A 19,129-nucleotide genomic window follows, 5' to 3' on the forward strand; every position below is an offset into this window, starting at 1 on the left:
AAGAGGGAGGTTTTCTTATAAAACTTAATTAGATTGAGTTTAAAATTCATATGCCTGCAATTTCATGATTATGTTTGTGAGATCTTCACTGTTGAAAACTGCTGGTCACTCCTTCAAAATTCAGGCATTTATGAGAAAATATTATTACTCCTCACAGTGTAGGAACTTTGGCAAAGAGCTCTCATGATGTTTACAAGTCTGGTAGTAATAATATTAATAAAGGATTGAACATACGGTGCTAGGAAGCCAAAAGTTTCTTCACCAGCAAAAAAAAAAACACTACCATTTGTGTCTTTCCTATTCTCTGAGCTCTCGACTTCAATGCACATGGTGGCAATGAAATGACACAGCCTTAAAATAATATACAGGGTGTCTCAAAAATATCGGTGCAGACGTTTAGGGGAAGTAGGTAAAATCTAAAGGAATGTGAATCGCATAGGAACCCATAACTGGAAACGTCACCGTAAGTCGGTAGATGGCGCTGTTCATCAGTTCGCGAGAGGGAAAATTTCTGGTTTACTCATTCAAACAGTAGTCACCGCACGAAGAGCATGCATCGATATGCGAACTTTGAGCGGGTAGACATGCACCTAGTGTATGGATTAGCAGAGGGCAATGGGCGAGTCGCTCAACGAATTTATGGAGAACGCTTCCCAGACAGACATGTACCGGACCACCGTTTGTTTGTGCGTGTGCATCAAAATTTGTGCATTTGTGCGATTATGGGTCATTTAGAGGTAACACGAGTAGTGTGGGCAGATTACGTTCGACGCGAACTCCGGCTAGGGAACAAAGTGTGTTGAATGCTGTCCAGAATAATCTTACTAACAGCACACGTGCCGGTGCCTCTGCCTTAGAAGTGTCTCGGTGCAGTTTATAGCATGTCTGGCACAACGATTCCTTATTCCTCTTTCATCTTCAAAGGGTTCAGTTACTGCTCCCCAAAGATCATCCTGCACATGTGGCTTTTGCGCAGTGCTTTCTCCAAGAAAGTGTTCAAGACTTTAATTTTCCAGCCTATGTTTTGTCCACGGATTAGGCTTATTTCACTCGGGAAGGTTTATTCAATCAGCACAATGCTCATGTGTGGGCTCACGACAACCCACACTGTGTGCGCCCCCATGCGGAACAACATCGCTTCGCAATAAATGTGTGGGCTAGTATGGTCAGTGACTGCTTAGTCGGCCCATACCTGTTACCATCCTGCACGAACTCCGCTAAATATCGGATCTTTCTTGAACAATTTCTACCAGGGTTACTTGACGATGTTCCAGCAAATGTGAGACGCAACATTTTGTTTCAACATGACGAGGCGTCTGCCCATTATGCGGCGCCTCCGTAGCCAGGTGGGAAGGAGCAGCAGTGGTAGCACACGCTTCTTGATTAGACCGGGGTTCGAGCCCGTCACCACCAAATACGGAGGATGCGGAAAGGTCAGGGAATGACCACCGCATATCCCGGAGCAATATGGCCTTAGTTGCTAATGCTCCTAACAACCAACCAAACAAACAAGCCCATTATGCACGGTTTGTTCGTGACCATTTGAACAGGCGTTTTTTGGGCGTCGATGGATTGGCCGTGGTGGACCCGTTGACTGGCCCCCCACGCTCACCTGATTTATCGAGCTGAGATTTCTTTCTGTGGGGGCCCTCAAATCTATCGTGTATGAATCGCCTGTGGAGACGGAAATGGATCTGGTGGCAAGACTCATCTGCGCTGCTGCTACAGTCAAAGAAACTCCAGGTGTGTTCGATTGTGTCCGCCAATCCATGCTGCGTAGGTGTCACGCATGCATCGCGTCTCATGGTGGAACCTTCGAGCATCAGTTGTAACATCATGAAATGCATCCATCTCGTACTCCATTGTTAATATTATGTGAAATAAATGTTTGCCTCTAATTACTGTCTTGTGTCATTTCTGCTTCTTGTGCCTCTGCTACTACTTTCCCGTGACGTTTCAGATTATGGGTTCCTATGCGATTCACATTCCTTTAGATGTTACCTACCTCCCCTAAACGTTTGTACCAATATTTTTGAGACACCCTGTATAATAAATAAATCTTTATAATGATCAATTTGATAAAAAATAAATATAAATTGAAATTTGAGTATTATAGAATTACTATGTAAGGAATGATTATTATGTAGTGTGAGAAGTAGATATTACAAATAAAATTGAAATATTTGTTTTTCTAAAATAAATCCAGGAAGGGCGATGGAAAACAGATTTTAAGTTTAAAATAGTAAGTATTAAGATTGGATATTTAGTTTTAATGTAAATAGGGTTAAAGTTGGAAGAAACACTGGATTTGAGAATGGGAAAATTGTAGACGAATATGTTAAATAGCGGCTAAATGGAAAAAGAGCAATTTCGAGTAATATAGAGAACAAACGGGGACAGCAGGATTAGGTAGAGTGTACCATTTGAGAACAGGTGTGAAAGGGTTGCGGAGAGCAAGAACAATAGGACCGTGGATTGGGATTACGAAGCCTCTCTTTTGATTTAAACTCCGTTAGGAAGTAAAGAGGAAAGTAGCGGACGTCCAGTGTTCGCTTTAAAACAAAACGGCGTCAGGGTGACTGAATTTTGAATAAGCTGGCCCTATCTACAGAGAAAGTGTGAACACGAAAGTGGGTGTTTTGGAGATTACCGGCAAACTTGAAAGGAAAACATGATAAAGTAGGCATTTTGGCTATTCAGGAGCCCTACTCGATGTATAGACAAACGGATAAGTTATATCACGTTGTTGGATACCCGTTAATAGCTAGAGTCGTTGCATGTGAATCCAAGCAGCCAAAAACTGCCATTGTTGTATTTAATGGAGCTCTAACTGTAACAGTCATATCTCGTTTTATGTACATCCTTTTATACCTGTATCCATATTTCTACAAAATATTTAGACTTCTACATGGTTTCTTTATTGCGCTCCAAATGATAATATTGAGGTACCAATGCATCTTTTGGAAGACATTTTAAGCACTTTTCCTAGTGCAAATATATTGGTTTCAACTGACTCCAATGCAAAATCTCAACTTTGGTTTAGCGAGCGCAACGACGCTAGAGGTTCTGTGTTTGAAAAATGTATATTAACTAACCATTGGAATGTGCATAATCTTCCCAACCTGCCAACAACCTTTTGGAACGTTCACGGACGGTTTAACATAGACCTTACCCTTTCCTCTCCATGCTTATCGCAGCATGTAAAAAACTCAATGGTCTGCCCGGATGTATGCAATAGCGATCACCGTGCTATCACTTTTGATTTCGTATTAAATGTTAGGGATGGAGGCCCTTCAGGATTTAAACCGCTTCTCTATCAGAACCACGAACTGGACCAAATTTAAGCAAGTCTTTCAACAAGAATTTTCAGATGATAAAATTGCACAATTGAACAGTTTATCTGCAGTAGAATATGCTTACTTTGTGCAAAACACTCTTTACAGAGCTTTGACTGAATCCACTGAAAGGAAAGATAGGAGACCTGGCTCCACCCCATGGTGGAATCCCCAGTTATCTGTTTTTAGAAGATGGGTTATAAATGCAACGAAGAATTTTCAGAGGCACAGATACTTAACAGAAACAGACGTTATGCGACTCAAAGAAGTCTATTGTCAATTACGTAAGGAATATTTCGAAGCTAATGCGGAAACCAAAAGATCCTCATGGCAGAAACTAGTGTCCCATACAGGTAATTCTGACCCATGGGGATTAATATACAAATTTTGTCGTGACAAACTTGTAACTCCTGAGATATATAGTTCTGTTTACTCTACCGGAAGTCTGACTACTGATTGGCTCTTCACGTTTGAAGCTATTATATAGAGACTTTTCCGTGATGATCACCCAGAGAAAGATATAACCGAACAAGCTCAGATAAGGTTCGTTAACGGATCTTACAAGGGATCAAATGACACGGAACTATTTAGTCTAGATGAACTTGCACTTGCAATTTCTAAAATCAATCAGTCAAAATGTCCTGGAATGGACTTAGTTGAAAATGCGGCAATCAAAAATTTCACCAACATTTTCCGCATATATTGTTGAATGTATTCAACAAATGTCTATTAGAGGGGACTTTTCCAAATTTTTGGAAGATTGCATTAGTAAAGATGCTCAGAAAGCCTGGAAAATTGGCAACGGATCCCAAGGCATATCGCCCAATATCCCTTCTAAGAAATCTTGGAAAGCTTTATGAGAGATTATTAGCGCCTAGGATGCAGAAGGTTTTGGCTGCAAGTAATATGAGTTCTAATTCACAATTCGGCTTTAACAAAGGCTCCTCCACTGAAGATACCATCAGAAATTTGGTGAATTTATGTAAAATTACAGACAAAAAATACATGATGGTTGTTTTTATCGATTGTGAGGGAGCTTTCGATACACTCTGGTGGGAGAGCGCCCTCAGGTCACTTCGAGAGGCAGAATGTGATGATTTACTCTATCAGTTTATTAGATCTTATTTTTCAAACAGGCAGATAAAAGTCATCTCACAACACTTGGTATTTTCAAAATTCATTTCCAGAGGATGCCCACAAGGCTCGTTCCTTGGGCCTCTCCTCTGGAATTCTGTTTTAGATCAATGGTTACTATAAGAAAGTCAAATTTCCAATAAAATAGCGTATGACGACGATTTAGCGCTATCCATACCAGGCAGGTCAAGACTTTTGCTAGAAAGGCATGGGAAAGAAATCCTGGATGATTTGCTGGAATGGTTTAGAATAAACAAATTAAAAATTTCTGAGACGAAAACTAAAATGATGATCTTCAACAATAAACTGGATTATAACAGGCATCGTAAACTTCATATCAACAATGTCCAAATTCCTTATGTTTCTCAAAATAAATATCTTGGCCTCTTAATTGATGATAAACTTTCATTTATCCCCCATGTAAAGAACTTAGCTGAAAAGATTATCAAGTTTACTGCCAATGTGATTAGGCTCTCAAGAATTGAATGGGGTATAAAGCACTAAACTTTGGCATTATATTATAGGGCTATATTTTTGCCAATTGTAGTAGATGCGTCTGCCGTATGGTTTCCTAGGGTTACTCACGTCACAGTGAAGGCATTGCAGAGAAAGATGATATTGACAGCACACAGATGCTGCAGAACAACATCAACCAATACTTTACAACTCATCTCAGGTTGTATCCCGATTGACCTTTATGTGGCATACCGAGGCATGATTTCTAACTTAAAGAAAGGTTTGGCAACTCAAATCCTCGACATTGCAAGTAATTGGCCACGGACATTCGGCAGAAGAAAATCAATCTTTGGACAAAATTCACTGAGAAGTGGAAATACAGATGGCAATCCAGTGAAACAGGACTCACTACCAGGGAGTTCATTGAAGACGCAACGTCTGCTGTAAATAAGAAAGTTATGGGATGGTTTTATCCTTCAATGACAACGTCATATTTAATGACTGGACATGGTTCACTGCGGGATAAATTGTGTAAATTTGGACTTGAACCTGACCCTTTGTGTTTTTGTGGTGCAGTAGAAGATTGCAGGTAAGTTCTGCTTCATTGCCCGGCGTATGACGACTTCAGACAAGAACTATTTAACAGCACTCAACCTTTTAGGACTGACAATCTCGATATTTTGATTCAAGATGCCAAGAACTTTGCAGCATTCGAATCCTCTTCTGACAAGGTGTTTAAAAGAAGACGCACCTTGTTTACTAATTCTAGAAGTGGACAGTAGTATGAAATTACATTTCTCCCTTACAACTGTTAACCTAGAAACTAAATGTTGTGTTCTTAAATTAGTAATAATATAGAATGTATAAAATGGTATTAACTATACGTAATTTTATTATTATTATTATTATTTTATTTATTTATTTTATTATTATTTTCAATTTTATTTTATTTATTTATTTATTTTTATTTTTTTTTAAATTTTTCCCTCGGGTTGGGCAGCCTGAGGGCTCCTGTCCTTTGGTATTGCACTCCTTCCACTGGACGACAAATTGGTGCAGCACCACTAGATAATAGAAGCAGGCACAACTACTCATGCTTAGAAATGGGCAGTGATTGATAGGGTGTTGATCGCTGTACAGTGTAGCTACAGTAACTCTCTTTCTCACTCAACACAGATTTCCCAAGGTGGAGTTCGACTAAACGTCTAGGTGCCACCCAAAACAAGTACATCCGCATGCATACATACATAGTTTATCTTTTATTGTGATTTATTGCTTGCAAGTGAAGCTGTATAATTAAAATTGTTTCTTACGCACAATGCGATGATTGTAAATAGAAAGTGTTTGTATCTATGTATATATGTAATAAAAATGTATGTAAATAAAAAAAAAAATATATGAAAGGGCCATACTGCCGTGTGAAACAAAAAAAAATAATAATAATTCTAGAGAAGGGTTGGTTGGTGCGCCAAGGAGAGATGCTTTAGCAAATAGAAAGGAATGAAAAATTAAGCAGAGTATGAGAATTGGTTGAGTCCTTGGGGGAGGCTTTCCAAACTTGAGGGAAAAAGAAAAGTTCGGGGGGAGTAATAGAGCACGTGTCCATTCTGTATCTGACTTCTCTGTGGTCAAAAGGAGAAAGTCGTGAGTTTGCAGATTGCAGTTGGAGTAGATTGTTTGGTGGTCAGAGTTCACATCTCTTGGTAGCAAGATGAAGAATATAAATAAGAAAAAAACGTGAGAGAATAGGATAGTGAGGCGTAGAGAATGCGAGTAACTGATGACAGGAAGTGATGATTGTTTTTTGGAAGTATGGAATATTGGGAGCATGTGCGTCGACAGTTGTGCAGCTAAGTGAGCCAAGAAGAGAAAGAAAGCCTGGTCCGGCATCTGGAAGCAATGGTAATGGCCAGTTGTGCAGATAAATGAGACAAGTTTGTTTGTTTGTAGTTGTTGGCGCATCAGCTTCTGTGGCCATAATGCACCTCCCAAGGTTTTTGCAGTACTTTGATCCAAGCCCGAGACGGGATTCGAACCCGCGACCTTTGGGTTGCCAGGCAGGCACTTTACCCACCCGGCTAGCCCGGTCGGCTGTGAGACAAGAAGAGAAAGAGAGCCTGCACTTGTGTCTATGGTTAAGCCTGTTTAGAAATAGTTAGTTGTGCATATATATGAGCTAAAAAGAGGAAGAAAGCCCGGTCCGGTATCGGAAGGCAGTGTGCCCAAGAAATGGAAGAAAGCCTGTCCGCCACTAAAGAAAGCAAAGTTCCCAAGAAATGGAAGAAAGCCTGTCTGCCACGAAGGAAGCCTGAACGCAAGGAAATTGTAAGTAGCGGCCATTCCGGAACGTAAGTCTCTTCCTGTTTTCTTTTTCTCCAATCCTAAACTGAAGGTCTCATAATCTAGCTCTGTAAGCAACTGAGTGATAGTCCTTTTAAAAAAGGAACGCTCCTGTTGTATTAGGCAAGTTAGTTACTAAGGTTGAGACAATTTGTTAGGAATGTCCATGATCATGAAATAAGGTAAGGGTGGGTTATGTAATGGAATAACGAAAGGAGATGAGTAAGATGATAATTAGAGAGAAACCCTGATAAATGATAACTAGAGAGAAAACCTGTAAAAGCAAGCTTATACAGCAACAGCCATAAAAATGTCAACACTTCCTATTTCACCTGCCTATCCCCTCTAATAGTTTATCCAGTTCTTGCTAGAATTTATTCAAGCTCCAATCTCTAAAATAACTGATGGAAGTTTGTTTAAACAATCAACCGCCGTCTTGCTGAAGGCAAATTTCCGCACATTCAACCTGACCTGCAACCATCCTTTCGAAATTTGCATTTATGTCCCCCCATCATGTGTGTATTACTCTGAGCAACAGGAGAGATTCTACAGCACTGAGCTCACTGAATCCGTTGAAGACCTTAAACCCATCAATCAGCACGCTTCTCAGGTAATGTTCAGGCGCAGCAATTTGCAAAATTGCTGCGTCTGGAGCCTTTCCTGTTAAGAGCACCTTTTTCTCTGCTCACCAATCTTGTTATTCTTCTGAGCAGCTGTTCCCACACATTCACGACCTTTCTAAAATTCTGATTTTACGCCCGCATGCAGTATTAAAAATGTATCCTAAACATTGCAGTATTCAATGATGTAATCACCTCATTTTCCCTAATCACAAAATTCTATGTATCATTAGCAAACTAGAGCTGACTCCTAACTGCCTGCCTGCACCGTTCAGAGAAAAGAACTAAATATCTGACTGCACAATTCACTCCCCATCAGGCTCTTTCTCATTTTCACCACCCTGAGAGCTGTTCTACCGAGTTAGTACATTAATCTGGAATTGCTGCTTTCCATATGAACTACAACACTCTGTATTTTCCAATATTAAACTTCAATTGCTACTTCTCAGCTCATCTACCTATTTTTTGTCTAGATCTTGCTACAATGCTGATTACTGAGATTAACTACTGTGCCGCCCTTAGTATTATTTGCCGTCCTTAGTAGTATTAACTTGGATATTAAGGCTGATATGCCTTCATTAATATCACAAACAAATGTTCTAGCAGTGAACTTGGGGGACTCCACTAATAACGTTAGACCAAGAAGAGCAATTCCCATTGATAACCACTCTGTCTTCTACGATTCAATCATCCCTTTTCCATAGCAGCAACTTGCCCTTAATGCCACAATGCTCCAATTTGTACAACAGTCTTTTATATACAAAGAGTATTTGCAGTGGAAAACAGTCCTATGGACAGATGAGTACAGGTTCGCACTCTGTCAGTCTGATGGCCGTTCTTGTGTGTTTAAAGCAAGGACAATAGTACCTTACTGATGGTATCCTCCCTACAATTCATTTTGGTGGAGGCAGTATCGTGTTATGGGTCTCCTTTCATGGTTTGGCTTGGGCTCATTTGTCGTTATCGACAAAACGATTAAAGCTCTGAATTACCAGGACAGCCTGAATAATTATGCACTTCCAAAATTATGGTAATACTTTGAAGAAGGTCCATACCTGTATCAGCAAGACAACGCGCCATTCCATACTGCTCAGGTCGTAACAGAGTGGAGTTTGAGGATATGGGTGTAGAAATATTGGATTGGCCAGCCCAGAATGCTGATCTGAACCCAGAGGTGGACTGGCTATAAGCCTTACCGGTTTGGTTTTGATAGTTTGGCTTGGGCCCATTTGTCGTTATCAACAAAACGGTTAATGAGGACAGCCTGGACAACTATGTATTTCCAACATTAGGGCAATACTTCGGAAAAGACCCGTATCAACAATACAATGGACCATGCCATACTACTCAGACTCTAACAGAGTGGTTTGAGACATGAGTCTGAAAAAGTTGGATTTATCAGCCCAGAGTGCTGACCTGAACGCAGAGACGGACTGGCCTCTGGGGAAACTCCGGGGACAGGACCCGATGGTGTGATTTTGGCCATAAACTCAAGTATGAAGACGCTACAAGTTTACCCTTGTGAGAATTTTTGACCCAGTCCACCTCTGCCGTCTGAACCCTATCGAGCAACTTTGGGATGCATTGGATCGTCGTGTACGTGCACATAGAGATCGCCCAAAGAACAAGGCGTTAAAGGCCGCGTGAAGAAATATATCACCTAACACTATAAAAAGCTGGTGAGAGTAGGCTACGAAGATTGAAGGCTGTCATAAAAGCAAACGGTTTTAGTACAAAATATTAAAAGACACAATAAAAGCGCTTTTTTTGTCTAAAGGCAGGTGTCCTGACATTAATGGTAGGATAGTGTATATTCTACATTCATGGTCTTGTTCATTTCCTTGTACATTGAATTATATTCTCCCTGTCATTCACTGGTTTGTTGGCGATGTGAGTATTCTTTTGGAAGGCTTGAACAGCTTATCTGTTATACTTTGGAAGGAGTATTTTAGGACTTTTTTTCGCATATATGTAATTGTTTCTTTTGTTAACCGATTTATCCTTATTGGTTTAAATCTGTTTGCTTTATTTATTCTTATTGGTTTAAATCTGTTTGCTTTATTTATTCTTATTGGTTTAAATCTGTTTGCTTTATTTATTCTTATAAATCTGTTACAAGCATACGTATATTTAACTATGGAGACCATTTTTTATGGATTCACTGTCGACCAGCTTTATTAGTCCAATTTACCGATTAATTTTTGTAATGGCTTTATGGATTTTGAAAGGATGCAATCTCCGACATGGCCGGTCAACTCAATCCTCTCCAGACTCCATGCATGCCTTACGCTCTCGCCAACGGATTTCGTGATCTCGAGTCGCAACTGTTTTCTTCTCAGTATAAACTTCATGTAACGTAAGCTATAATTTAACAAAAGAAAGTAACCAGTTATTTACATAGGAACTCAGATATTGCGGCTTTATTTTTTAAGATATAACTGATTTTCAGTTGTTAATTTGCTTTTATTTCTGTTTGTTAAGTTCTTGTAACAGGAATTACATCTTCGATAAATGTACAAGAAGGCAAACGCTTCCAAAAGACTCCTTTTTCATTTGAATGAAGCAGGAATCTTTTAAGAATTTTTGTTGTTGTTGTTATTTTGTATTTAGGATCATTAGTAACTAAGGCCATATTGCTCCAGGGATATGCGGTGGTCATTCCCTGACCCTTCCGCACCCTCCGTATTTGGTGGTCACGGGCTCGAACTATGGTCTAAACAAGAAGCGTGTGCTACGGACTGCTGCTCCTGCCCACCTGGCTACGGAGAATTTTTATCGCGACTCGAAAAGTTAATAGTAAGAAGGGTATTAAAATATTTGAAAAAAATGCAGGATTGCTAAATTATTCTTGAAAATATTTAAATAATTGAAAGGAACATTAAGGTTCCAATGAAATTTATAAGAAATTGAGAAATTCTCAATTAATGCCTAAAACTCAACTTAATTGAAATTAATATGGCCAAATATGAGCTAACAGTGATCGTGATGTGCACATGCTATGATAAATTCTGAAAAATTAATGAAACGACGAACAATTTGTTGACGAACAGCGCTTGTTGCATTACTGACAACTTGATCACATTTCTTATATCTGGATTCTTGGATTTTATGGTGATCTCATTTTACTTTGACTTATGATTTCTGTAGGTTATATATAAAATTTTTCCATTATTTATATTAGGATTACTCCAAAAAGATTTTTGAAAGTAAAACTGTTTGTTATATTTAAGTAATTTTATATATTACTCACAACATCTAGCGCAATCCGTCAATATATCAGCCTCGTAGATATCGGAAAGTGCCAAACTGAAGAGGACTGAAAATGAAAGTAACTTCAACATCTTCGCTTCAGATGTCAGAAATCTTTCTTTCAATATGGTTGCTTCTTTAGATAAATGAAAGACTTCTGGACTAATAAACAGCCTGCCTTAAATCTGGAAAAAAATAGAAAATTAAGGTAATTTAAGATGCAATCATTTTTTTAAAACTAGGTCGTACATAGCAAAGACAATTCTTTAGAATAAGCACTGTAGCTTAAGCACATAAAGTTTTAATATATCCTGTTTCCAAGAGTACGTGTGGGTTCCATAGTTAGTCGGGCTCTCCCGACGGTAGTTGTATGGATTTTTATGTGAACATTCTGTTTTTATTTTGTACTAGGTTCACTAAGGTACTTCGTGGCTTTAGCTCTCCTGGCAGCACGTGTTCTAAATAATCCAGCCTGCGACGGCGCTAATCGTAAAATTGCTAGTTGAGCTTAATGACAAATAATCTGCGGGAATAATCTTGAGGGGAATATTCTTGACACCCTCTAGTTCTCAGAGATCTGCTCGTATCAATTACCAAGTAAATGTAATTAACAATCATTAATGTTGATTTATCATGTTAATGCCTCCTTACCATATGAGCTTAGTAGTACCAGATATGGGCCTAATATTATTACACTACCCAACATAATTTTTACCTCCAGAAAATCAATGGTTGTTTCTGGTCAGGTTTTCTAGGTGTGAATACGCTACCTATTTTGGACTTAAAATAAACCCTGGAGAATCCAAATTTATCATCTTCTCACCTAGAGCAGAAGCAGACCTCAATCCAGCAGCTTCTCTGCAACCCTCCAATGCGGGGCATGTTCTCGTCGCCACTCATTCTGTAAAATTTTTAGGAGTGGTAATGGAAGAAACCTAACGTATAAGGGCAAATCCGGTAACTGCGTTCAAGAGCAATACGGGTTTTCTGGGGTATGAAACTTGATCTCTGTAGAGCGCACAACAAGGAAACAGTCAGAAAATTTATCCTCTATTATTTTAGTTCTTTCATCAGTTATGGTATTGAAGTTTGGTCGGCTGCTCCTATGTCCAGTCTGAAGACGTTCTTGGGTCTGGAATTCTGGGTCCTAAAGTGGGCCAACAATTGGGCTCACCTACCCTATACAACATCAAAATCACAGCTCTGCATAAATCTCAGATACACCCCAGCCCACCTGGCATATGCGAGAAAGGTCACAATGGTGCTTAATCTATGCTTCGCTGCTCTCGACTTCGTTAATATCAGGGAAATCGTAGGCTGGAAAATCCCTGGTAGAGCCCTCAGAAACCGTCGAGTGCTCTGTTCTAACCTGCAGAATCTCTCGACCTTTATGTGGCACTTTCCGAACAGCATAATCGGCTCGCTGAACTCCGCAAACATTGATTTGGATGTGTGGTCCAGGGATTCTGCCTACAGAGGGGAAAAGAGCAAATCCATATTCAAGTGCATTCAGCATTCCTGCAGTTGTCAGTGAAATAACTCCCAATGAAAGTTTCCACACTGTCTCAATGCGTTGCAGCTTGTATATAATAACTGTAAAATCTATATAATGCAATATAAGCTTGTATAATCAATCTATTATAATAACTATAAAATCTATTTAATCCAATATTAGCTGTTTATATTGCACTGCCTATGTATTTTTTGTATATGATGTGTACTCACGTAGTTTAACCGAGATCTGGCTAAAGGAAAAATTCCATACAAGAAAGTGAACCTTCATTTCCTTTGCAACTTGATCCTGAATTGTGGCTCGATTTCGTTACAAGATTTAATCATAATCCTATGCCAAACTCAGATCTGGCTCTACTAACAGAGCCCACCCAGCAAGAAGTGTTGAACACCATTCAGATAACAAAACAACAGCTGATCGTCGCCATAAATTCTCTACCTGCCTCGTCAACCACTGGTGATGAAGGAGTTCCCCAATTCATGATCAAATGCCTAAGTCCGTACATTATTCAGCCACTTTTAATTATCTTCAACCAGTTACTCTCCAACCCGATTTTCTCACAGCAATGGAAAAACTATCTCTTCAAACATCTAGCCAAAGTTCAGTCGCCTTCGAAACCTAAACACTTCCGACCCACTCCAACTCCTCCAGCCTGCTGAAGTTCCTGGAGAAGACCTTACTCCCCATCCTCACCAAGCAGATCTTGCCCAGTAATCCAGCCCAAATTCACTACTCCCTTCCAAACAGATCAACGATCACCAATATGCTAGCCACCACGAATACTATCTTGTCAGCATTCGAGAAAAGGCACGAACTAGCTGTTACTTACTTAGACATTGAGGCTGCATTTGATGCCGTCCAAGTAAACCAACTACTCACTGTCCTGGAATGCCACTTCCAGATCACAGGGAACATATTATGGTTTCTCTCCTCTCTTCTGAATAACAGAGTTATAAAGCTTCATACAGGAGATCGCACCCTTACTAGATTCGTCACCGCAGGAGTCCCACAAGGAGGGGTCCTTTCCGGCCTTCTGTTCTGATCTATTATCTTCCCACTGGTTGCACATTCTCAATGTCTACTGAGCTATGCAGATGATATCAAGATACTCACTCCCATCATCCCTGGTCAAGACCTTGATCTGGTAAACACGGAAATTAACAACACTCTCACTGCAGTCACATCTTACCTCTAGCAGTTTGGGCTTAAGATCAATCGTGCTAAGACCGAATTCATGGTGTATTCATTGAAGAAAACTCCTTCTCTCCGGCCTTTGGTCGGCAACACCCTAATCCCAAGTGTGTCCAGCCATCGTGATCTGGACGTTGTATTCGACTCCAAACTTCGATTCAACGTCCACATAGACATGCTCCTCACACGTGCTTCAAGACTCCGGTGGATAGCAAAACAGCATCTCCGTCATATCAGAAATAAAAAGACAACCGTGAGGTACACGGTTGTATAAGAACAATTATCTTTCCACCATTACTCTATGCTTCTGAAATTTGGACGTCAGCGGCACCGTCAATAAAGAAACCACTCTTTTCGGCAGAATTCTGGCTCCTAAAGTGGGCCAAAAGGAAGCACAACCTTCCAGCTCTGATTCGTACCACGCAGCTTGCCAACTCTCTCGGAATTCCACGGCTTCCCACCTTAGTCGACGACCAATGCCTCCTAGCAACAGTCAAGATGATAACAGGCATAATTGCAACACCTTCATTCTGGGATACCTGCGGCTGAAGGATCTCCCCTGCTGCTCTTAGGGCCAATCCTGAGCTCTACTCGCATTCAGCACGTCTCCATCTCTCGGACGGGTTCCTCCCTCAGCAGATGTTCAAGAAAACCCAGGCACTTGACGCCGACCTGCACAAATTCGCTTTTGACCGGACTTACCGGAAAAAAAAATTATGACTAGTAGGACTAATCAGCAATGACTGATGTGTACCGTGCATCTGTTCCTGTCTGATTGAGCTGGTGCTCTTATGTCGATGTTAAGTCAGCTCAATCAAACTTAACTCTCGTAAGGAGTTCTCTCCTTTGTATCAAAATATGTTTTCATTTATGCTGATTTTCCCGGAAGTTTCGAGAGGCTATAAAAATGTAAACCCCTGGCTTTTTGGCCATGAAGGGCATTAAAGATTATCTCTCTCTCTCTTTCTCTTTATATACTGAATGTAATGTGTCCAGTTAATTGTAAGATTCCTCTGGTTACCTGTAGCGGGAATCGTGTCCTAAATTTCTATTAATAAATAATTTTATTATTATTGTTATTATTATATAGAGAATAGAGAATTTAAAATCAATCATAAAAATTTCCTATCATGTCTCAGTATTAAGATATAGACAGATAACTGGATTCTGTACAACGATATCATTACTGTTTGAAATACAATTTTTAAACTTATTATTAAATTTTGATTGGTTTTGTTTATTGGGCTAAAAGTTAAGCAAGTACAACATTACTGTTCTTGCAATATAGTATATTTCCACTTTGATGAACTTTTCCAGACAAGTCAGTATTTTTTATTAATTTTATTACACCATTCAACTGTTCCAGACAAGTCAGTATTTTTTATTAATTTTATTACACCATTCAACTGTTCCATTTATAGTTTATGATAAACTACGCTACAAGAATTCCCCTTCTGTTCGAATTTACCAATTGCTTTTACTGTTTTTAGGTTAATGCCTTGTTAAAATGGAGAAGACAAAGCACAGAACTTATGTAAATCACCCAGACAACGTCTGCTATGTTTGCGGACACTTAACCACAAAAACTCAGAGGAAGAAAATATACAATGTCACAAAAGTTGCATATCCATTGTACTTCGGCTGCAAGGTCGGTGACCAAGAAAACAATTGGGCTCCACATATATTACTTGTACAACGAACATAATGCTGTGGTTATAAGGAAAGCTGAGAGCATTACCTTTTGCTGTCCCTATGGTGTGGCGCGAGTCCAAGAATCATTTCGACGACTGCTATTTCAAATGCATGACAAAAATAAAGGTATTCACAAAAAGAGCAAGCACTGCTCAAATATCCAAATATCCCATCAGCAATGAGGCCAGTGCCACACGGTAAAGAACTGCCAATACCTTTGCCACCAAAATCTTCAGTGATTGGAAGTAGTGATGAAGGTACAGAACACTCCCTTTGTAAGTCTCTCTATTATTCGTAGCCAAACTACAAATTGTGACTACCCGCACAAGAATGTCGAACATTCCCTGCACGTACTAGTTAAAAACCTTACAATAGTAGCAGAGACCCTCCGACGGTCTCTTATGCCTCTTCCATCATGGTGAACCTGGCGGTACGGTAGTTTCGCCACTATTTGTTATTATGTGACACTTTCATTAACAGATACCTGCGTAAAAGGAACACTTCTTCTTGTGGACTGACAGACTTGGGTCCCAGCCAGAAGTATTATACTCTGTTTTAACTTAAGTTGACACTACTGAGAAAGATGCTGAGTCTCCTCGCAAAAAAATGGCATAATGTATTAATACACCTACTTCTATCTACACCATTTCACCATCTGGTTTTGTTCCAATAAAATAAAAATATAAATTTAAAAATATGTATCAATATTTTTACCTGATTCATTTATTCATATTTATGTGTGTATTCATAATATTTTGCCTAATATTACTCTGGAACGGTTTCCAAAGTTTATTTCTGAGAAACAGAGATTTTTTAGATTGCAATGTTGGGAGTAAACCTTCACATGATGTCATCCATATTAAAAATGCTCTGTCTCGGTCACTAAGAAAAAGAAATCGATCACCAGAGTTTACAACCGAGGGAAATATGGTAATAGGGTTTCAGAAAAAGTACGCCTACTGAACTATCTGTTGAAGGAGTGGGAAAACAGGTGGGCCGTTACAACCAAAGGAGAGATCACTGGCAAGTTTATTTCTCCACAGACAGAGTGTACCCGAAATCACCATCATGGTTCTTCCCAGGACTTCATACAACGTACTTAATAACAGGGCATGGCCCCTTCAATGCTAAGCTCGCTAGCTTCAGACTTACAGAAAACCAACATTGTACTTGTGAAGAGATAGAAGAGTGGAACCATCTTATGTTTGACTGTTCCATCTACGAGACTTAAGATGTATTTTGATTACAAAAGTGAGATATCTTCCAAGAGGCAAAGAATTTCTCCTCCTTGAAACGGAAGAAGAGTATAAAGCACTATCACGATAAGCCCAGGACCTCTTCGCGAGAAGGGTGCAAATTGCCATACACTGAGGAAAAGAGAAAATGCCACACGACTATGGCCAAAAACAAAGCATATCACCAAACACGACTTCTCCTCCTTGAAACGGAAAAAAGATTATAACCGAAAACTTGATGACCGGCTGCAAGCGCAACCTCAACAAACTGAATTGCAAGGACGGGACTTGTCCCAGGAATGACCCACAACCATAGAAGTTGATGTCTCTTTAGAAGAACTAGAACTTAAATCGAAGACCTACCATGGACTTGACTCTACTGAACTTTACCTCATTGCAGTTCGGCTGCCAACGCCACAGGAGATCCTCTACCGTTGCACGGTACTCTTTTTCCACTTCCCTGGGCAGGGGGGGGGAGATGGTTTCACTATCGCTTCCCCTCATCGCCCGCTTTTCCTCCTGGTGGAACATGGGCCTGCCCCATTAATCACAGGGATCACCTCCTCTATCGACCCCTTATTTCCTATTTGCTCTCCCCAGCTTTCATTCTCTCCCCTACTCTGTTCACTTTCAGAGTGTAACACCACACATGTCTAAATTTAAATTTTAAATTTTTACCTGGGATCGCCTCACCTATTGACTCCATATTTCTGACTCCCCCCGTCTTCAGTCTCCTCGCCTAATCTGCCTAAACACCAGCGAACGCCCCACACAATGTAAAAATTTATAAAATAATGTCAAAATTCCAACTGCATACAAAAATTCCTCTGGGCCTAACCTTTCAGCGACTACTTCCCAATACTATTAAATTATTATTTATTTTTTAGGCCCTAGCCACTGAAATCTCAAGAAACTAGGTAGCAGGACTTGGCAGAGTGAAAACATAAAATTACTTGGTACCTGGTCTGTCTCCAAGAGACATGGTATGGTCACCCCAGGGGTCTAGCGGCTAAATGGACAGATAAACAACGGTAAACAACACTAACCTTACAAAATCCACACACTTTTAAATCTCTGGCCTTCCCAGTGAACTGGAACACCTACAATGAAAGCAAAGCGCAGATGGGGGAAACCCCTGGTGGCGTTAGACACGAACACATTATACACTAACAGATTAATATGCACTAGCCACATACTAACACTGATAATATACCAGAGCAATATACACTACAAGTACAATACCAGAGCAACTCTAAACGATAAATCAGTCTAAAAAACTCAATTTCGACCTATCTTTAATGAAACTTTTGCATTAAGAAACCCAATAATTTTTCAAATAGACGAAAGCATCAGTTTAATTATAAAACACAATAATTGTAAGGATAAAAATGTATTTCCTACTCACAAATATTTGAAAAGGAATAAACTAATTTTTTTTAAAACAAGGGAACTGCAACTTATATGATAGCCTTTCTCTCTAAGCTAATAGACGTTGCGAAAATCGAGACTTATAAGCTATGGACAAACTACAGAACTTACTTTCCTTTTATTGCGGTTCATTCTATGAACATGCACGAAACGACACAATATATAAAGCATCATTTTATGTAAATCTTTCATACCGAAATGACACCGCCTCTTTAGAAATTTATACTGAATATTCAGAACACACCCATCACATCAGATTGGTTCCGATGTGTCAATAAACAGAACACATTCTAATTACGACAGCATCTCTATGCACGCCATCTATATGCAGATGATATACGCGTTTCGAAATTGTAATTCGTCCTTTACCGATACGATATTACAAAACAAATGTTTTTTAAACTTGGACCATTTCTCAATGACCGATATCTGCATTCATTTCATAATCATTCACTGCTTTTATGTTTTAAATTTTGAATTAAAGTGGTAGCTTTGACTTAGCGAAAACGACAGCGACTACGGTCACTTTTATAAGGATTCATTAGGTCATCTCAAAGAAATGAATCATTTTATCAGGATTCATATTTTAGGTTATCTCAAAATCGAAAACTTAAGAATAAATTTTAAAAGGCAAAACAGTATGTGGCGTTTTAATAGTTTAACTGCACCGAAAGAGAAGTTATTAATCGCTATTCATATTCTATATAATTATCCGAAGTACGTGCAATATTTTTCTATTTAAAGGCAACATTTTTCAGACACGCCGAACTTTCATATTGGAGGTAGAGGCCACAGACCAAAAATAATCTTTCAGTTTCAGTGGTATGCGGGCCTCTCTAAATCATTTTATTGTTAAATGGACCTTTGTGAAGGTGCAACTTTCTTTCAATTTTTTTCTTTACAACTCCCGAATAGGTCTTCCCTTGAAGACTACTC

This window comes from Mastigoproctus giganteus, chromosome 2 (assembly GCF_048544385.1).
Source record: "Mastigoproctus giganteus isolate SK-2022 chromosome 2, ASM4854438v1, whole genome shotgun sequence".
NCBI lineage: Eukaryota > Metazoa > Arthropoda > Arachnida > Uropygi > Thelyphonidae > Mastigoproctus > Mastigoproctus giganteus.